This window comes from Electrona antarctica (assembly GCF_951216825.1).
Source record: "Electrona antarctica genome assembly, contig: scaffold_25, whole genome shotgun sequence".
Lineage (NCBI taxonomy): Eukaryota > Metazoa > Chordata > Actinopteri > Myctophiformes > Myctophidae > Electrona > Electrona antarctica.
In genome coordinates this window covers 8155926-8165338 of record NW_027637034.1, presented here as the reverse complement: position 1 = coordinate 8165338, position 9413 = coordinate 8155926, and the positions used below count along the sequence as shown (strand labels likewise).

Here is a 9413-nt window from a genome sequence, read left to right as displayed (position 1 = left end):
AAAATCCAGAATGCTATGCTTCAGCAAGGGATAAAGTGGAGCTTTAACCCCCCAGCAGGATCCCATCACGGCGGTGTTTGGGAACGACTGATCCGCATGGTACGAAGTGTACTCCGTTCTGTTCTTAATCAACAAGTGCTTGATGACGAAGGATTGCAAACTTTAATGTGTGAAGCAGAGGCAATTTTAAATGATCGACCCATCACCAAGTCTTCTGATGACCCAATGGACCTGGAAGCGCTGACCCCAAATCATCTTCTTTTATTGAAAACACAGCCACTATTGCCACCTGGACTCTTTGTGAAAGAGGATCTGTACATCAAACGTAGATGGAAACAAGTACAATACATGGCAGATCTCTTTTGGAAACGATGGACAAAAGAATACTTACCATCAATCCAAGAATGGCAAAGATGGTCAGCTGAAAGGAGAAGTTTTGCCCCCGGTGACATTGTGGTGGTGGTAGATTCCACTGCACCACGAGGCGCCTGGTTACTGGGGAGAATATTGGAGACCATTCCTGATTCAAAAGGTCTTGTACGCACAGTTCGACTAAAGACCAAAAGCAACATCTTGGAGAGACCAATAACAAAGATATGTCTGCTCCAAGAGACTGAAACACAAGAGACTGAAACACAAGAGACTGAAACCTAAAGAGACTGATGTTCAAAGAAGGTTGAATGAATTTACTTTATTTCTTTTGAAATTGTGAAAAAAAAAAGGGGAAATGTAAATGTAAATTTGATATTGGCTCCATATGTTTTATTTGTAATTGTGTCATTACACTTAAGACAATTAGGGGCCGGTGTGTAGGAGCCATTATGATGGTGCTATATTATTGGTTAGGTTGGCATATTATTTTTGAACACTTGGTGGCGGGCTTTAGATTTGTCAGCACTGGGTGTGTATTTAGAGGTGCAGTGGTGCAGGTGCACTAATCAGATCACATAGGACACAGGAAATGGTAGGAGCACACCGTTTCTTACCAGCAGCAACAGAACAGGGACAGAGAAACTTCAACAATAACATCACTGGTATGTTCATGTTCATGATTAAAACTGCTCACTTCTGCTCAATAAATACAACAAAACTGGACCTAAGACTGGACATTCATCTTTCATGTTTCTGTTAGTACTCTGCGTAGGATCACTCCCATCACCTGTGAAGTAACGAGCAAATATGCATTGGAAGGGAAGGATTGCCGTTACAGGTAGATCGCATCTACCCTTTATAGAACGAACGTACCAATATGCTGTGAGCATAGCCTGTTGCTAACGTGACCCCCTCCTCTCTCTCACACTCTCTCTCTCGCGTCTCTCTCTCTAACGCGATTCTCTCTCTCTCTCCCCCCCGTTGAAGTTGCAATAGTTGGATCACTGCAGTGTTGCACTGTTCATATTAGCTGCTTTGATATTATAGGAAATGGTCTACCATACACCATACATTTTATGTTTGTTATTATTTGCATCTAAACTGCAGTAAATAGGATAGTAAATATTACTGTGACCAGATTTGACTGAGGGACTGCCATTGGATTTTTTTCATGTCATATGAAAGCAGGGAATCCTGGTTTAAAATTGATGTGTTGATTTTATTATGGTATTTACCATAGGCAATATGCCAATATTGTTATAAAAAGTTAAAATGACCAGTGAGCACCCGCAACTGCAGCTTTTAATATTTTATGAGGACTTGGTTTCAATAAATGAGTCCAGTACATTTTACAGGGTTCTAACTGTCTAACAGACCCAAAATGTGATTTATTCATTATGATCAGTTTGAAATGTAGAAATATAGGCCTCCTTCTTATAGCTGCCTCCTACCAATAAAAGCCCGGTATCAGAATCGGTTGAGACAAATAAAAGCCCCCGGATTATAAATGAGGATTTACGGTACATGTACTTTACACTTTTTTTAAAAAGCACTCTGGTATCGGTATCGGCTAACACAGAAATTGTTGGATCGGAATCGGATCGGAAATGAAAAAAGTGTATCGGGACATCCCTAGTCAAAATGCACATCTGAGGATAATGAGGAGGAATCATACAGGGAAGAAGTGGTTAGTTGTAATGGTAATAAATGCACATTTTCCCCATGAACCCATTTGAGTTGACACATGATATAACATCATTCATTCTATTCCAGGATGACAGATGATAGATACTAAAGCAGTGGAATCACATAATCTGACAATAGTGTCAAAGTCCCGCCCCTTTCAGAACGAAGAGGGCACCAGAAGAGAAGTTCCGATTAATTTCCCCATAGACATATCAAAAGATATTTATTTAAAGACCTTTTAAGCCTCGGAAAAAGCCAACTCAGATTGTGACAAATCATGACAATGACAAAAAATGTTGGTCCGGACAAATCATTAGAAATAAGAAAAACTCAAAGTGTTACTCTCCCTTTTTTTTCTTCTAATTTGTTTGGCCCAATTATTTTTAGTTTATTGTTATTATTTGTCACCATCCGAATTTAAAGACCACCACAATTTAGTTTCTTGTTATCTTTTTGTATGTAAAACCTATATAAACATGGCAGAGAAAGTTTTTGTCTTTGGTAGATTATTTCTCTATGGTAACACTGTTTAATTATACCGTTGGATGTTTCAGACGTTATACCTTTATACGTTTGGAAACTCAAAACAATTCAATGGCAACAGAAGGTTTGGCATTGGCAGAGATTTGTCACATTTGTTGTGGGTGTATCCCACACATACTAGCATGTTCATTGTCAGCGTGTAGATTCATAAACCAAGTGTGATGCTAGGTTAACACATTTTCCTGCACATTAGATTTGTTTCTTCAGTATTTTGTTTCTTTCTGTTTTCTTTTTTTTCAGGATTTGGAAAGTGAAAGTGGTTAAATGTGTCTGTGTTTTATAAATATTGAACCAATGGTAAAAGTACTAACAAGAGCTTGTGACTAAATAAATAACTATTTTGCGTCCGTTGGAATGAAGGTTCTTTCATATTCTGCAAACTGCCTACAACTGCTACAGTTTCTCTCATTTTTATTTAATTTTTTTCTTTAACCTGTACTACCTATACTCAAGGTATTAATATTATTATTATTATTATTATTGTAATTGCATCCATTATTATTATTTGTTATTATTGTTATAATTATTTGGGGTCAAGTCCGATGGGGCAAAGATCCCTTATTGTTCGTACAGCAACGCAGATCGGCTGAGGCTGCCAAAACTTGCAGTTCTGGCTTAACTGTGCAGTCGTTTTTTGCAAAACTTGGCAATATGGTAGAGGGCTATGCTACTTTAAACGGTGAGGCCCACAACCATTGGCCAAAGGGTGGCGCTTTATCACTCAAGTGAAAATTCGAATATAAAAAAGGTATAGCTCATGAACCTGACAGTCAGCGGACTCCCTCTTTACCAAGCGTTTCCACCTTGTAGGTTCTGCCTCGCGTAGAACATACACGCCTGTTTAATCTAACGTCATGATGTTTTATGGTCGCTATCGGAACACGTTACTAACATGTTTCAAATGGACAGATCTACAAGATAACAGCGTGTCTGTTGTGCACCGCGTTAGACTTGTAGATCAGCTTATTTTGGCAAGCATGCCCCTATCCGATGGAACCACTGGTTAAAGGGACACTTCACCCTTTTAGCAAAAAAATATATATCAATGACCTTTATAAGATTTAGAACCCTTTCCTGGCGTTATTTTTTGTGTAATCTCTGGTTTTAGATATTTGATATTATCGAAGTGGCTTTGACGTCAGAGACACTCTTCCGTGTTCCTTCCGGACTACGGGTTGTCTCGTCAGAGACCAGCCCCAAAACACAGTCGTCACGGACACTGGGGTGTCCCTTCCGTGACGACTGTGTTTTGGGGCTGGTCTCTACCTCCTACAACCTTTGATGACTCCACCCCCACCGCACCGCTGCATTCCTCGCATTGTTTACATCATGGCGTCTGCAGGAACACCAGAGAGTGAGCGCTCCATGGACGAAGAGGACTATTTCCAAGTGATTGTGGAATCAGAAGTGCAGCAGGGTTATTTATTTGAACCAGTATACACAGAGGAACAACTCCAGCGCAGAGACGAGGAGGAGGCAGCTGCTGCTGCAGCCAGGCAGGCAGCAGTAGTTGCTGGGACGGACGTGGAGGAGCAGCGCGTCGGGAATGATTCCTGGTGCCTGTGCACCAACTGCGTGCCCATGGACACTGAAAGCAGGGCTCCACCGTGCGACCTATTAGGTCGCATATGCGACTTAATTTATTAAGGGTGATACTTAAAATTTAACGAGGTCGCACCGGTGATACTTGGAAAGGCGAGAGAAAAAAAAAAAAAAAACGATCCGTTTTTTTTTTTTTTTTTTTTTACCCCGTCTCAACACTGAGGCACGGGCGCCGGGCGGCTATGTTAGTAGTGCGATAATAAAGTATTACTTTATTTTGGCTCAATCGAATCCCCTCTCTCTCTCTCTCGGTCTCTCCCGCTCTGCCTGCCTGCTAGTGCCTAGCTAGTAGCTTGCATGCATGTGAGTGACGTCACGTGCCTGCGCATGTGAGTCACGTGATGAAGTACAAGCGTACAAGCGGCGCGCTCACTGAACTCCGAAAAAGAAAACATACAAAGATGCAGACATGAAACGCGGCTCAATAGTTGATTTTTTCAAGAAAAGAAATGTGTCAGAGGAGACAAATGAGGCTGCTAGTGCTGGAGATGGGTTAGGAGACCAAGAAGGTGGAGAGGAAGTTGTGGAACCGGCGATAATCTCATATTCTGAGAGTGAAGAGGACAGTGACAGGTTGGCCAAAGAGACTGAGGAGGGGGGAAAGAAAAAAAAGTACTCTTTTCAGCAACAATGGCTGGCACAGTTCCCGTGGTTGCGATACGAGGCACAAGTCATGGTGTGTGTTCATTGCAAGCAATGTGGCCCGTCCATTGCAGGCAGAACACAATTTGTTAATGGTTCGAAACAGTTTAAGGTTCAGTCATTAAAATTGCACAACGATAGCCAAAGGCACAAGACGTGCAGGGATCGCTGTATCACCAGAAGCGCCCAGCCTCTACCCTCCTCATTTAGTCGTGTAGAGGAGAGAAATCGCTCATCGGATCATGCTGAAATGATGATCAAGTTTAACACTGCGTACAACATCGCGAAAGAGGAACTCCCGTTAAATACATTGTCATGATATGATCTAAAAACAACATAGGCCTACTGTTGTTATGTTGAATGCACCTTGTTGTTGTTAAGTTAATGTCTGTGCTGTGCAGCAGTAAAAAGTTTTAAAAAGAGAAGGCAGTTAAATACATTGTCATGATATGATCTAAAAACAACATAGGCCTACTGTTGTTATGTTTTGCTTTTATTTTTTTATAAGAAGATGACCTATGTTGTCAAACTGCTGCTCTTGCAGAGAAACCTACAGTTCAGATTAAAATATTTTGCAAATATCAAGTTTGCAAATATCAAGTTTGTGTCATTGTCAGTCTTTACATCAAGGCAAAACTATGGTATGGAAATTAACAATTAACTATCAGCATGATAAGGTCTTAAAGGTCATGTATTAATACCACGCTATACAAAGAAAAAGATGGTGCTACCTAATTTCTGGTGGTGCTACCAAATGAAAAGGTAGGTGGCACCAGTGCTACCTGTGAAAAAATGAGTGTGGAGCCCTGACTGAAAGAGACTCGCTGTGTTGTCATGAATACCCCCGTGCACAATTCCTGTTAGATGAACTGTTGGATGAGCGAGATGCCAGGGGGGGGGGGCACCAGGGCAGCCGATATGTGTCACTATCCATAACAGTTTTGGACCGCACATAGACAGACATGTCCTGGAAACATATTTCAGGATTCCCAAAAAGAACTGGGCGGAACAACCCGAACCAGCGGGTTTGGATGGACTGTTGACTCACGAGTAAGTTTATTGCTAGAAAATAGAAATGTAGCATTGTAGCCGCTCTTCAACTTCTTACGTTGTCTTTTTGCTTTGGGTATTGCTAAACCAGCTGAAGGTACATGATGGAGCCAACTAGCCCTGGTCGAGTGTCTAACGCACTGGACCAGGGCTAGGAGGCAACACGAGTCCTGATCTGAGTGCATTAGCCTGTTTTCTAAATACAATAATAAACCTGGCCTATCCTACTTGAGCAACACAACAATATGGCATCAATCTATCTTTATTCTTGGATTTCTGGAGCTACAAATTGTGTTATTGTTTGTTTGACTAGTGGTGGCCTGCATTCCTTCTTCTAGACCAGTGGTTCCCAAACTTTTTCATGTCAAGGACCCCCAGTTTGACATGCATTAGTCTACGGACCCCCATTTTAATGGCATTTCTATCTCTGGAAACCCCAATTTATATTGTAAAATCAACACCCCACCTTGGGAACCACTGTTCTCGTTTTACATGTCAATAAGACTTTAGGACAGTGTGTAAATTTACTGTAAGCATTGAAAGAGTAATTTCTATTCAACTGCTATGTATTATTTTCGAGCCGTCATATTAGTGGAATATTCCAGTCTGTGTCTAACATTAGTTGTATCTAATCACTTCTGTTTTATTGTCAATTATATCTTTCAGTCAATATCGCTTGGTAGCCTACAGGCACTTTTTGGAGTGGACTTTACAAGGCGAGAAATTTGGTGCTGAAAACCGTATCGTCTTACCGGCTTGTGTCATAAAGGCCATCCGGTCCAAATTTCCCTCTCCAACGGGACAGTACCGTGGTTTCCAGGAAGTCCGTGCAGCTTTTGGAGAACTATAACAGTTGCAATATACTTTTCTATACTTTTGTCAATAAAATTGAGCTTCACATTTTGGTTGCAATATTCATTGAATGTTTGCCTATAATAACACCGAACTTCACATTTTGGGTGCAATATTGTAATAAGTAGGATACTGTATTTATTACTTGACCAGTAATTAAACTGTTTCATAACCATTTGATAGCATTTCAGCTGTGGCACTGACACTGTAGTGTAAAGTGAAGGGTCCTTTTGAACATCATTAGAAATGGTCTGATAGTCTCATTTGGCCCAGGATTTATTTGACAATGTCTGATAAAGAAATATTACTGTCCATTAGTCAGATAACAGTGAAAACTACCCAAGAACATGTGAAGAGTAAAAAACATAAGCAGAGAGCTTAGAATGCTTTCTAAGCATTCAAGTCTACTAGTCTGAGGTCAATATGTATGATGTATCACCATTATCAACTTCACGGGCTGACAAATAACAATTGCATCGTACATGACATAGCTTGGTATATGCTAACAATGGGAAAAGGACACAGTGATGCAGTAGTTTTTTTTCTTTTTACTTCAACATCGGCACATACAAGAATGTACTCTAAAACCAGGGCATTACAATTACAGTATGCAAAATTCTCCATGGCAACCATTCACTAAAAATAAACAAGCAATGAAGGCCAGCCTCAAGAGCTGCGGTCTGGATCCTGAGACCTGGGAGGCCGATGCCCAACAGTGCTCCAACTGGCGCTCTGCTAGACACCCCCCAGACATCACATGCCCTCACAGCAATGGGACATTCCACGGACCGGCCTCATCAGCCATCTTCGCACCCACAAGACGTGAAGTCAATTGGCCATCTTCGCTTGCGAAGGACGAACATGATGCATTGTTGCTGATTCAATAGGCACACCTTGATTGACAAATACATAAGTAATGAGATAGAGGTAAAAAGTTTGCATTGCTGCTTGATTCAATAGGCACACCTAGAAATAATAGTAACATTGTATGCGTTGTGGTTTCTCAAATTGCATTGAGTAAGCTGTAGAATAAGCATGAATGCACACAGACATGTTCTGCCAAAACAGTATATGGGTATCCAACACACTTTCCTTGTACTCCAAATATATAAATATGATATCTGGTCCAGTTATTGTCACATCACAAGTTTAGAGGAGTGAAAATGTGTGAAATGATTTGCATTTACAAAATACAGGAAGATAGAAGTGATAATTCCTGTTTGATGTGCCACATAGCCATGCAGCAGCAAGACTCAACACCCAGCTTGATGGATCATGGAAAGTGTTCTGCCTTTTTCAGCACATGCAGTTTGTGGACCATTTGGAGGTCCTCGTGATGTGTACTTGAACTTTGAGTGTTGAACAAAACTGCCATTTTCCATTTCCTGCAAATGAGAGACATAGAAGACAAGAAAATGGTCAGATGTGTCAAAAGTTATGTTCTCAATATAAGCAGATCAAATGTATATACACACACACACAACACTGCAGGGTTCAAGTAATGACAATGGAATGAAGCAGCGCGACAAGGAACTTGAAATTGCTGACCGTCTCCACTGCTGCAACACAGTAGATTCCCAGCCTCCTGTGGTCCATAATCAGCTCCTTGAGTGTCCTTCGTTGAGTTTGAGGTTGTCATGACACCACTGTACAGTCTTGCCGTCACTGAAGAAGCCCATCAACGTTGAGTCATCTGCATGGTCCCCGGCAGCAACTGCATCAGGAGAGGAGAGGTGTCACTGTCACAATCAAGGAGAAGACTTTTGGTTTCTCATCATGTAGGACTTACCTGTTAGAGCCGACTCATATGCCTGGCCAGTAATTCCTGCAGTGGAGGTGCAGGTGTCGGAGCAATGTTGGGTGGAAGATCTGGTTGAGGCTGATCAAGTGAGGATGTCGGGGCTTTGTACTGCACATCTGGGTCCTGACGGCGCTCATACACCATGTCCATGAGCCGGTGTCTGAAGTTGGTGGTGCGAGGCTTGTAAATCTTTTTTATGACCCATTTGCCTGAGCGCCTGCAAGCGACCCTCTTGTGACGCAGTGCACCTAAAATGAAGGAGAAAAAAGTTTTGAGAAGGACTCACCATTGAAATTATGCTGCAAGTGTAACAAATAAAATTTGATATATCTGCTCCCAAAACACACCTGTAGTAGTAGTGGCTTGCCTCCTCTTTACAATATTTTCATTGTGGTCCATAATGGCAAGATGAGATCTCTCCTGCATCCCCATATAGGAGAAGTGTTGGCGCTTAGGCATGTACTTCAGAAGAGCACTGTGGAACACCTCCAGTTCACCTGTGTGTTGCAGCATGAAAGCACATAAACATCTAGGGCTCCATCTTGCGCCACCCTTATCCCTAAACTAATTTTCCATTTTTACTATTTAAAAAAAACCTTTTACAATAGTTCAACTAGCCATCTACATCCAGACATTGTGAGCTTGTAGATCGGCTATTTGAACTATTTTAAAAGGTTTTTTTAAATAGTAAAATATGGCAAATTAGTTTAGAGATAAGGTGTTGCGCAAGATATAGCCCCTACTGTAAAACAGTATGTATCATTTGAAAATTGGAACTTACCAGTATGCATGAAGAGCCCCATTTGACCAAGGTCCTTCAGAAGCCTACCGTCCTGTACCAGTGAGGCCAGCGTCCTGAAGGATG

The 9413-nt window shown here is 41.4% G+C and overlaps 1 long non-coding RNA gene across 1 annotated transcript; it reads right to left on the bottom strand.

Annotated features, from left to right (window-relative positions):
• Nucleotides 1-7751: 7751 nt before the first annotated feature.
• LOC306919491 lies at nt 7752-8936 on the bottom strand. The gene is made up of 4 exons (XR_013789556.1): nt 8896-8936; nt 8537-8796; nt 8296-8461; nt 7752-8132 (listed from the first exon to the last, which is right to left on the bottom strand). It is a non-coding gene; the product is annotated as an uncharacterized lncRNA (long non-coding RNA).
• Between the last annotated feature and the right edge of the window lie 477 nt (nt 8937-9413).